This window comes from Bemisia tabaci, chromosome 3 (genome assembly GCF_918797505.1).
Source record: "Bemisia tabaci chromosome 3, PGI_BMITA_v3".
In the NCBI taxonomy this organism is placed as follows: domain Eukaryota; kingdom Metazoa; phylum Arthropoda; class Insecta; order Hemiptera; family Aleyrodidae; genus Bemisia; species Bemisia tabaci.
In genome coordinates, this window is record NC_092795.1 from 54,005,243 (window position 1) to 54,017,999 (window position 12,757).

At 40.9% G+C, this 12,757-nt stretch overlaps 1 protein-coding gene across 3 annotated transcripts in view; it reads left to right on the forward strand.

Annotated features, from left to right (window-relative positions):
- The first annotated feature begins 10,519 nt into the window (after positions 1-10,519).
- The window catches only part of CNMaR (G-protein coupled receptor), a 262,428-nt gene continuing 260,190 nt past the window's right edge, over positions 10,520-12,757 (forward strand). For 2 of the 3 annotated variants that reach the window (XM_019045463.2, XM_019045464.2), the window contains exon 1: positions 10,520-11,533. The gene's annotated coding sequence lies outside the window, so the exon portion shown is untranslated. The remainder of the gene's footprint in view (positions 11,534-12,757) is intronic. The other variant, XM_019045465.2, reaches the window with a different exon arrangement.

Below are 12,757 nucleotides of genomic sequence, written 5' to 3' on the forward strand. Positions count from 1 at the left end.
AAAGGACAAGGAAGAACGTACATGAAGTGGAAAATGAAGTGAAGAATATCTATCTTCATCAATGTAACGAATCAGTTTGGAAGAGGATCATGTATTTAGTTCTCCCCGCGAGATTGCAAGGTTTGCATCTGACGAGCGCAGTAATCGTCCTTTCCCATGACGATAGACATATTTGAGATGTATATTTCTTTTCCGTCTGAATTGTTTGGCCTCTCATTTGACAGAACCTTGGTTTTGCGCCAACATACCCAACCGCGCTCTAAAAGAGATATATAAGTCATGAAGGCTTGAGCCCAAGCACAATCCAGGCTCCATTTTGACCAAGGGTTCGATTGCTGCTTTTCGATTTTGAGTTTTTGTGCAGAACATTCTTTCAGAAGAGCAGAAAAATCACTGAAATTTTCATGAAATGATGTTAAGGAGTTTTTTCGTGTGGGATATAATCGTCCATAAGTATAATAGCATATACAAATAATTAACTTACGTGTCCATTACGTGTTTCACTTTCAGCAAATTTGTAAAAATTGCTGTCCATTTTAACCATGGTGCGCCTAGTTTTTTAAACACCGGGATTCATCAGGGAATGAAAATTTACCGGGAAAATCAGGGAATCTCTTCCCGAAACCGAGAATATCTTCTCCGACCACCCAGGGATCATTACGTCATGCATTGGGATTTCCATGGATGTGCATGTTGTATACATGGAGCATCTATCCAGTCCTTATGATCAGATGACATCATCTTCCCGACTGGGGTCCGTTTTGAAGCACCTTCATCTTTGAAACAAAGACATGGACAATGTCTTTGTTTCTGCAGGATTCAAAGCATCTTCCTGTTCAATAGTCTATTGAAATTAAAAATCAAACGCAAATCACAATTCCAGTACATTTCAAGAAAGTATCTTTGGCATGGCACATCTTTCAGTATTTCCTGGAATTATAGAGGACCTGGCAGTTGCAATTTATTGTGCCTGCTCATTTTATTAAGTGTGTACTTATTATTAATAGGATACACCGGTAAAAAAAACCTCTTGGACCAATGCCGCATTGCATTTACTTAAGAGTGCAGTTTCTTGTCGCCGGATTTAAGAGTCTTGAACTCTTGTTTCAAGCGGATTTTGCATTGAAACAAGAGTACAGACTCTTAAATCCGGCGACAAGAAACTGCACTCTTGAACCAAGAGGTTTTCTTTACCAGTGTACATAATTATAATTATGAAATAAGTATGAACTACAAACCCACACAAGCATATGGGGGGTACAGTAAGGGTCAAATCTAACTTACCTCGCTGTCCAGTTTGACACGAAACTGGTCAAGTAGAAGGTTGGTTTGACTGGTTGCCGTTTTCGATTGTAACTGTTACCGTTTTCAAAGGTTTCGGCTCATGTTTTAAGAAATGATATGTATGTAACTTGAACGAAAACTTCACGGCCACACAACCATGTTTATAGCCTAATTGTGAGGTTATTGCAACGCAGTTTTCAGCCAATCAGAGAGCTGCTTGATCAGTCAACCAACATCAACCCAATAATGTTCCAAATTGCACCAGGTAAGTAAGTTCAAATAAACTAAAATTTTAATCCACTTTGTGAACTAAACATCAACGATTTAAGTCACTGCAATTCATACAAGTCATAAACAACCCGTGTATATGAGAATCTAACATTCACGGAAAAAACGAGCTTAGGGTTGGGACCTACATGTTAGTGCTGGGCACTAACGAGGGTTAGATCAAATGGAGCCAGCAAGTCAGAGGAGTGCTGGGCACTAAACAGCTCGAGGCTGGGTCACTAAGGAAGAAGTAGTGTCAAGCCCTAAAGTGACTTTGGAGCGAGCGTAAAATATGAAACGCCTCCGCCTGGGATCGAACTCGGGTTGCGCCGGTGGAAGACCAGCGCGTTACCACCAGGCTATCGTGACTCCGACGTCTCATGGGTGAATTTACACCTGTTAAGCGCAACTACGTCTCGCAGCATCTGATTAGCACTACTCATGTTCAGTGCCCACCTGAACTGCCTTCCGGTGTTGAGCTGTACAGCGCTTAGACGCCAGCCCTCAACTACTCCCCACTAAACGGCCAGTAGTGCTCAACACTAGTCTTGTTTTTTCCGTGTTCCAACATCTGAAAAGAATAATCGCAATTTAATTCTTCGGCGAGATGTGTAGTTGATATTGCAGTTACAACTGTTGAGAACGTTGCACTGTGGGCCAGATCGTGTCCGTAGCGGCGCGAAATGCAATTTTTCGACATTTTTTTTTCCACATCAAAGCTATCTTAATCGATGCTCAGATACCTACTGATAACGAAATTACATGGGAATATCTAAAATATGCATTATATCTGCGGTTTCCACGTAGATAGATATGCAGCTTGTGGAATGTGATGAACCCAGATTTCTGCAACCTGAGGCGCGCGTTGTATACTCGCTTATTTCACAGTGCACTCGTGAACCTCAAACCATTATATGCATCTGACTGGTAAACTCCATTGCATGACGAGTATTTTCGCTCTTGCAGATCCGAAAAATATTGATTTTTAGCTGCAGGGCATGAGATCAAAGTTGCCCAAAAAATAAGCCTTAAAAAATGAATTTTTCAGAATATTGTGGACTGGGAAAGTGTCATTGCGGTTCGTTGCGCGGTTCTCTCTGGTATTTTTAGAAAGCATATATCCTAGAGATACCATATACCAAAGCACAAACGGTACAAACCGGTACAACCATATTTTTTGGATGCTTATTTGAGGTGACCTCCAATTTCCGTGAAAATCAGAATTAGAGGTTTTAAGGAACTACGTAACACAGTAAAGCGGCCAATGAAATATTTCAACACAAATTCATGTTTTAAGGGTTTTTAAGGTTTCTAATAGCATTTCTCGCTCTTGCGATACTTTAGGGTGGAAGGAGGGGGAGGGGGAGGCCGACCAAAATCAGACAGTCAAAAATTTGTTATGGTTAACGATTTTCTTGAGCTCAGTAAATAATGATAATTTTTTTACATCCGTTCACGCATTCAGCCCAAATAGGACTGGTTTTAAACCAATTTGGCAATGAATATGAAAATTCTACCATCACATGGCACCTAAGTTTAGAGTGAGTCGACCGTCGCTGACACCAATATAACTGCTGAAATTTCAATTTCATTGTTGGACTGAAAGTAATTTAATATCGTATGATTGAAGTCACTGAAATAACTAAATATTGACTTCTTTAAATACGACTATGCCTATTTTAGTGTTACATCCCTCCTAAAAGCTATTGTCATTGTGTGAATAATGTGTTATTTTCGGTAAGTAACGGTATCCTGAGCTGTGTACGAGTCGGTTCTTGTTATTGCGTTATTTTCATACCAATATTGATTTTTGATCGAATTAAGAGAATTCGATGTAGAATCCTCCTCTCCCTCGAAGATATCATCCTCAAGCACGCAAGATTGCATAAAGTACAGTTCAACAGTGAAGTTGAAATTTCAGCAGTTATATTGGTGTCAGCGACGGTCAATACTCACTCTAAACTTAGGTGCCATGTGATGGTAGAATTTTCATATTCATTGCTAAATTGGTTTAAAACCAGTCCTATTTGGGCTGAATGCGTGAACGGATGTAAAAAAATTATCATTATTTACTGAGCTCAAGAAAATTGTTAACCATAACAAATTTTTGACTGTCTGATTTTGGTCGGCCTCCCCCTCCCCCTCCTTCCACCCTAAAGTATCGCAAGAGCGAGAAATGCTATTAGAAACCTTAAAAACCCTTAAAACATGAATTTGTGTTGAAATATTTCATTGGCCGCTTTACTGTGTAACGTAGTTCATTAAAACCTCTAATTCTGATTTTCACGGAAATTGGAGGTCACCTCAAATAAGCATCCAAAAAATATGGTTGTACCGGTTTGTACCGTTTGTGCTTTGGTATATGGTATCTCTAGAATATATGCTTTCTAAAAATACCAGAGAGAACCGCGCAACGAACCGCAATGACACTTTCCCAGTCCACAATATTCTGAAAAATTCATTTTTTAAGGCTTATTTTTTGGGCAACTTTGATCTCATGCCCTGCAGCTAAAAATCAATATTTTTCGGATCTGCAAAAGCGAAAATATTCTCCTTCCAATAGAATTACAAGGTCAGATGATAAGATTGCATTTTTCGGTTCGATGATTGTGTTTTTCCCCCCTTTTTTATTAGCACAAGATCCTGCTTTTTATCGAGCAATTTCTTCAGCTTTCGACGTCCAAAACCTACATTTAGACATTTTTGCCGGTTTTTTTGACACAAAATTTGAAAAGAACAGATCAAATTACCCTAGGCATCATCATGTTTTGAACGATATGCCTGATCTAGCGGGCGTTATCAATTAAGCGCCGCTACGGACACGATCTGGCCCACTGTGCGTTGGACACAACGTCTGAAACGGTGTAAAATCAAAACGCCTTTAATTGAATTACATACCTTTTTCTTTGAATTAAAGTATTGATAGTGAACGGGTCGAAATGGAAGGTGCTTCAGACAACTGTGGAAAATTTACCGTTGACGAAACGGTCCAATTTTGACGAATATTATACTTGGAAAAACGCTGTCAGTTATTTTCTATCCATGATGTTTGGTTAGTAAATAAATAAAATAAATACATGAATAATAATAAGTGAAATGAATATATTAAAAAAATAAATGAATGAACGAATTAACCAACCAATTTAAGTAAAATTTAAAGTAAGTAGACAATTTTTTGACGAGAAGAAATAATATCTGATGAAATATCGATGTGATATCCCGCCCAAAAATCCTTAGGGGGTGCCATTCTGACGGTATTTGTAAACTAACTTTGGAAGCCTCGATGATGATCCAAACTTGGCACCGCTTTCTAGGTGGTATCTTTTTTTAAAAACTTTTGTTGCCAATTTTGCATTCGTATTTTCTTTTCAGGGTTGCGTTTCGGATGTATTATTTTTAAATACTTATTTTTTTTAAAAAAAATTGTATTGCGATCTTTGCACTACAGTTCATTATCACCTGAGACATATATACGAATACGTCCAGCGTTACGATTAAATTTGATTAATACATCATTTTCGTCGCAAATATTTTAATGGAATTCTTTTTCTATGTTGCAATGGAATTTGCCTCCTCTTGCTGTCCTGTTTTAGTTAAAAGACATAAAAATTAGTATTTCAAAAGTTAGACACCCCAAGCGACACATGTCATTGCCGGAAAAGTATGCAGCCATTCATTTCCTCTTTGACACAGAAAAAACGGAGGGTATCCGCTCACAAACTGGTTCTGTGACAAGAACAAGTAACAATTCGACAAGTAGCTTCGATTGATTCGAAAGATTGGATTGCATTGACGAACTTGGCGTTGATGTTGACCGAAAATAGCGAAAATAGGCCTTCGAATCGGCACGCGGCGCGAGGGTGCGAATACTGCGAGTCACAATTCATCGGTTAAAATGGTTAAAAACTGTTAAAATAAATTGAGACTTGCTCATCGGGACAACATCTTGCAACGTACTTGCCACTAATAGCCATGCTGCACCAGCCACTTGGAGAACACTTTGAGGCAAGATAGTAACTGTTCGTAGGCGATCAAAATAGCTCACACATGCTGGGAAAACTCCGCTTTCACAATAATTGTGCAGGACAGAAACCTCAAAGATCCAGGTCAATAATTTCTTTCTGTCGTGTTCATTTTAATTCCCAAAGGAGCTTTTGCTTAAGACCTTGTTTCATTTTGGGAGAGGGGGCCGTTGACCGAACCTCCGCCGCAGCTTCCGGCTGGCAGCACAGGCAACTCACTTGTTTGTAGGCGATCAAAATAGTTCACACATGCTGGGAAAACTCCGCTCAAAATCCTTCAGGTAAAACAGAAGATTGGCGCTCCTTCTACAATCTCTTTGCAGCTTCGGTGCGTAACGAGAAGGAGTTGTCCTCAGTGAGGAAAGTTCAATATCTTTCAAGCTCCCTTGAAGGTAGCGCTCGGGACCTAGTCAAAGGTCTTGACATCACCGAAACAAATTATGACGTAGCTTGGTAACTTTTGTGTCAACGCTATCAGTGTGAACGTCGTCATATGACGACGGTAAAACAGAAGAGTACCATTACTTAGATTACATTAGATTACCATTACATTAGATTTACTACCACTACAATGGGACTGCCAGGATCTGCCAATGATACTTGGGACTGCCAGGAATTAAGGATTTGAAATACATTCCGAACTTCCTCACGAAAGTGCGTGAAGATACGCAAGCTATAGTTGCCCCGTAAAAAGTTCGCCGCGTGGTCTTGCTGGCTGTACACGCTTGCCGACAACGCCTCTTCCGTACCGCACCTGGAACCCCGGATCTATTGGTGTGTACAGATTGCTCTCTTGAGAAATCACGTGAGGATTGGATCACAAACTTTAAGATTATTCATCCATGCTGACAGCTGTGATCGCCGCCAAGATGTCGTTTTATTTCAGAAAACGCTTTGATGATTATCGCGGTGCAGATGTAAAATACCCTAAATTTGAGAGCATTCTCGACTCTCTCGAAAAAGAGTGTCTGCAGATCGAAAGCTCTTCCATGGATTCTTCCAGCAAGAAGGCTCGGGCGAAGGATTCACAAGTTTCCAGGGGTCCCAACTCAACATCAAATTCGTCAAAATCGCACAACTGTTCCCACAAGGTTTTGGGGCGGGAGCGAGGGACCAGCTGAGGAATAAGATCTGTGACTAGAACCAAGAGTTGTAAGATTCCTTCGGAAAGTCGATTTGCTGCTACGAGCCGACGACATGGATCATCATCAAGAGATCTTAATCTTAAAGGTCTAATCTTTATTTCTCAACAAAATACACGACAAATACACAGAGCTGACTCTGAACTTTAATCCTCATGTCAGGGGAAAAGACGCTGAGGGACAGGTGAAAGTGCAGCATTAATCGTGCGTGCATGGGAGGAAAGTGCAGCAGCAATCGCGCGTGCACGGGAGCGGGATGCTGCAGTAATCGTGCGAGCACGGGAGCGGGATGCTGCAGTAATCGTGCGAGCACGGGAGCGGGATGCTGCAGTAATCGTGCGAACATAGGAAAGTGCAGCAGTAATCGTGCGTGCACGGCAAAGAAAACAGACCTACTAACGCACGGGAAGGAAGGGGATGAGAGCTCCGACGAGGGCAAAATCGAGAGGCGTCTGACTGGACCAGAGAACTGGCTGAACCACTATCCTTTCTAAACATAGCAAAAACATGGGAACGTGCATGAAGATGAAATCCTGAACTCAGTGGTCAGGGATGAAAAGAGAGAGGGAGCCCTTGAGTCGGCGCTCAGTCGGCTCTCTGCGGGGGGGGGGGGGGGGGGGGCGGAGAAAGCCCGCGGTTGAGGCCTGGAACAAGGGAGAGCCACAGTGGGCTCGAACACTCCGCTTTCACAAGAATTGTGCAGGACAGAAACCTCAAAGATCCAGGTTACTAATTTCTTTCAGTCGCGTTCATTTTAATTTCCAAAGGAGCTTTTGTTTAGGACCTTGTTCCTTTTTGGGAGAGGGGGTCGTTGACCGAACCTCCGCCGCAGCTTCCGCCTGGCAGCACAGGCAACTCACCTGGAGAACCCTTAGGGGCAAGGTGGTAACTGCTTGTAGGCGATCGAAATAGTTCACACATGCTGGGGAAACTCCGCTTTCACTATAATTGTGAAGGATAGAAACCTCTAAGATCCAGGTTACTAATTTCTTTCTGTCGCACTCGGATAGACTTCCTGAGACGGGGTTTGCTCTCAACTCCTCTGTTAAGTTTTTATAGGCGATCAAAATAGTTAACACATGCTGGGAAAATGTCCGTTTCACAATAATTGTGCAGGATAGAAACCTCAAAGATCCAGGTTACTAATTTCTTTCTGTCGCACTCGGATAGACTTCCTGAGACGGGGTTTGCTCTCAACTCCTCTGTTAAGTTTTTATAGGCGATCAAAATAGTTAACACATGCTGGGAAAATGTCCGTTTCACAATAATTGTGCAGGATAGAAACCTCAAAGATCCAGGTTAATAACTTCTTTCTGTCGCACTCGGATAGACTTCCTGAGATGGGGTTTGCGCTCAACTTATCAATTACTGCAGAAGCTAACGATATAAATTTGAAGAGCCATCTTGAGAAGTAAAAGAAATTAACTAATTACAAGCTTACTATTGTTCCTAAGTAATTTATCACCGAAATTATCACTTTAAATGTTAAGCAATATTACTCTCAAAAATATGAGGAACAATTCAATTTACCTAATGATACTATTTTAGTTTTGCTCTACTCGATTCCATCCCTTTTACATCATCCATCCTAAACAATAATACTAAAAATGTTGTATCATTTTTCATGTTTTTTTTTTTTTTTTTTTTTTTTTTTTTTTTTTTTTATTGTATCTCAGTATTATACATAGTTAATACATAGTTAATATGTTTAATTAAATGAGTAACATTAAAATTAGATTAGGATAAGATTAAATCATCTACTAGTTAGTTAGTAATAATTTAGTTATTAAAAGAGTATTTACATGTATTACTAATTAAACATTTTGATAATAAAAGTAATTGAAATAGATTTGAATTTTTCATGTTCTTAAACTTTCATCAAAAACTTCTCTTAGTTTGCAACTTTTTTAAATCCTCAAACGCAACAATTTTTCTTACAAACGAATCCAACAAATGAACCAAATTCAACGACTGTGTCTTGAACTTAGTACCTACTAGTTAAATTTTTGACTGAACTTCATGCTTCACAAAGTCTACATTATGTCATGTTTTGAAAATAGACTGCTACGTACCCTTGTGGGTACTCGAAATCCTTGGTTTTTGTAATGTGTTTTCGGAATTTCAGGACATATGAATTCGTGACCTGCTATCCTCAACGAAATCGATTTCGTTTCTCTTTTTAATTTCATTGTTATGAGAATGAGTTTAGTGGAGATGAGTCAACAATCTCTCATCGCGAAAATCTTTTTTTCTCCAGGTAGAAGGGCAAATAGGCTTGGGAGGGTCCATTCGGCCAGGGATTCTTTTTCTTCCCTGAAAACAAAATGTAACTATTAGAAGTATTTATCAAGTTCCCTGGACCCCAATACCAGAACCTTCAAATACCGTTTAAATTGTTAACTTCCTTTAAGTATTACCTTTAAAATTTAGTCAATGGTACATCCGAATCCATGGAATAATTCTGGTTGTGTTGGGATGTTTTCAGGAATTATTTGCGTGGGGATGTACTCCGCGAGTGGGGCTGGAACCAAAGAGGAAAAATGTATTGTCGAACCCCTTGGAACATCATTTTAAGAGTAATGTTGTTGCAGGAAACCTACCAAAGTAGCTCCAACAAGTATCCGAAAACCATCAGACTTATCTAATGATTGACAGGGCGATAAACACGCACTAGCTGAGGGGTTCGTGAACGAGAACCGTTAAAAACGTATAAAAATAAATAAATAATATAATTTTTTTTTTTTTTTTTTTTTTGCACAAGTAAAATTAACAATGTACAATTATAACAATCCTAGACATATTAAATGTCTTTAAAAGCTTATCTAATCTGCAAGTCAAACTTAGCTATAATAGACAATTTTAACAAAATAAACATTTTTAACTTTCGATTTAAACATCCGAGCGGAGCGAGCGAGAAAGAAGAAACTCATTCTACTTGAGTGGAACAACATCCCCAAGAGGGGGTGTCCAATACTTTTACAAAGCAACTCGAGATACGGAACAACTAAAGATACGAAAGAATTCATGAAAGCCACGAATCCTCATTATGAACAATGATAGTTTCGGAAGAGATTACCAATATCACGTATCCTAGCCCCCACTACGGATCGACAAGGGAGAATCCGACGTGTCCAACATTCCACCCAAGAGGACCCGTCCGAAAAAGAAAGGAAATAATGCCTTCCCACTAGATATTTACAAATTTTCCGTTGCGTCTCTTATTCTACTCGATTGAAAAACGACGTTACTCAAGTAGGGATTAGAAGGGGTGCAAGCAAGCGAATATACGGTGCAACACTCTTCAACCAACCGTGCATTAATCATCTACAACCGTTCCGAATCTTACCTTCTACCTTATGTCCAACTGTCATAACTTCTCAATTTCTCAACAATTTCTCTTCGAGGTTGAAAGAAAATTCTTAAGCATTCAAAAAATTAATCTTCTTGCCGTCTTACACCGTCCATTTCGAGTCCACGTTGTTGTCCATAAGAGCTTGGGAGAATCTTCAAAGTAACAGATTACAAAAAAAAATCAAAGCAATTTTTAATCAAATATTATATCTCATTTAATCATCCACACACCCAAACTACCGACCAAAAAAAGAAACACACAGCAAAATGGAGAAATAATGAATGAGTGTGCAGGAAAAATAATCAAAAGTCCGAATAATTTCTCGAACGCAAATCGATTAATTAAGTATGAAAAGGCAAATTATGACTGCGAATGTTGTAATTCAGGAGGTTAGGAAAAAGAAGCAAAAGTCCGAATAATTTTTTGAACGCATATCGATTACGCATATCTGACAGTATGAATCAGCTATTGTTCTGAAATCCTCCTGATGTATCATCACCGTCTGCTTCTACAGATGCGCGGCCTCCTTCCTTGCTGCCTGCTGGCGGCTGATTCCTGATGATTTCTGTGTGCCCCCCCACAGCGGCCGTGCGCTGCGTTGTACTGTCGAACCCCTTGAAACATCATTTTAAGAGTGATGCTGTTGCAGGAAACGCGGAGCGGGTCGGTTGATCGATCGGCTCGGGAAGTGTGACCGTGCTCACACGTGAGGAGTAATCACTTCACCTGTTTGCTGTTTAATCTCGGCGCGGAACTTTCCTCGGCTGCAACGAAAATATTGGGAGAGCGGGCGCGAGCGCTGCGTGCTGCCTACGCGGTGCCCGGCAGGCGCTCCGAGCGTCGAGTCGCCGGCGCCCGACATTGCGCCGTCGCTGCGCGGTGCGGCAACCCGCCCGGCGTGCTCGGACACGCGGCTCGCGATCGTCGTCGGCGCTTCAGTCGTCACGCCGCGATCCTCTCCGACGGCACGTGGACGCTTAAGTCCTTCTCGCGCCAAACGACGGAAATATTCTCGTCACGAGTCTTGTCACTCGGTGCGTCACGCTGAATTTCCTTCCCTGCGAATGCAGGGAATCTCGTCGTGTCAATTATGCGTGGATTTTGTTCGTTGTGAAACCTAATGTGAAACAATTTTTTTTGCTCCAGGAATCCTAAACTTGTAATTGACGAACTATTTGTGACGTTATAATTGAATCCACACGCTCGACCTCTGAGCTCACGAGTTACCCCATTTTCCTCCTCTGAAAGTTCGAACTCCTCTTGAATCCAGCGGATTTTTCCGGTTGATTCTTCTTTTCGTGAGTTTCTACGTCGTAAAAAATTCCTCGTAATCTCTTTCATCGGCTCACGAGTTTTGTGATCGTTCGGAAGGTATCGCTTTGCTTTTCTATTCGAAGTTGGTATTGTAAGGACGATTCGTGATGCAGCATGGTCTTAACTTTTAATCCAGCGACTGTTCAGTGAAGGTAAGGACCACCCTCATAACACGAATTGTACGGTGTGCTTTCATCGTGAATATTGTAGTGCTGTATAGTATTTAGAACATTGTGTCTATGTCCGAACCTTCCAAATCTTTTTCTTGAGTGTAAGGTCATCTTTGAGCTTAAATGGGTGATATTGCCGAGCAGCGCATGAATTATAAATAAGTCCAGGGAGTTTAATCGAAGTGTGCGCAGTAGACGTTGAATTCTTTTTCAAGAAGATGCGATTTAAGGAAAGAGTAAAAATAAGTTCAGGGAAATTGAAGTGTATGCAGGAGACGCCGAATTCTTTTTCAAGAAGATGCGATTTAAAATAAGAGAAAAAGAAGTACCGCTCATGTGCGTTTGAAAGTTTCAATTTGGGCCGTATGCTGCCCGGCCATTTCTAGCGACCCGGGGCACATTTGTAACCTTTTGACAATTCTTTCGATAAATGACTGTGCACTGGAAAAAAAAACACATTGAATGTAGAGGCCAGACTCTCAAAAACATCGACAAGAAAAAATACGCTTGATTCAATCGGATTTTTGCTTAAATCAAGAAGCAAGCCTCTTAATTCGAGCGGATTTCCTTTTTATTTGAGCCTTAATCTATTTGAATCAAGAGTCCTTTTTCTTGTCAATGTTTTCAAGAGTCTGGACTCTACATCCAATGTGTTTTTTTCCAGTGTGGTTTGAATTTATGATCATCAGTGGCGAGACGTGGATGATCGATTATCGATATTTTCCCATTTAAAGCCGTGGTAAAGAATCGATTATTAAGGTGTTCGTTGCGAACACCCTGTTAATCGATTCTTGTCCATAGGTTTAATTGGCAGATCAATCGGTGTACCTCAAAGCACGCCACGCGACTGATGGTCACAATTATAGGTGTTACTGATAGCAACTGAAATACAACGCCGGAAATATAATTTCCGGGAGCCGAAACTTCGAACGCAAGAAACACTTCACGGAAAAAACAAGACTAGTGTTGAGCACTACTGGCCGTTTAGTGGGGAGTAGTTGAGGGCTGGCGTCTAAGCGCTGTACAGCTCAACACCGGAAGGCAGTGCAGGTGGGCACTGAACATGAGTAGTGCTAATCAGATGCCGCGAGACGTAGTTGCGCTTAACAGGTGTAAATTCACCCACGAGACGTCGGAGTCACGATAGCCTGGTGGTAACGCGCTGGTCTTCCACCGGCGCAACCCGAGTTCGATCCCAGGTGGAGA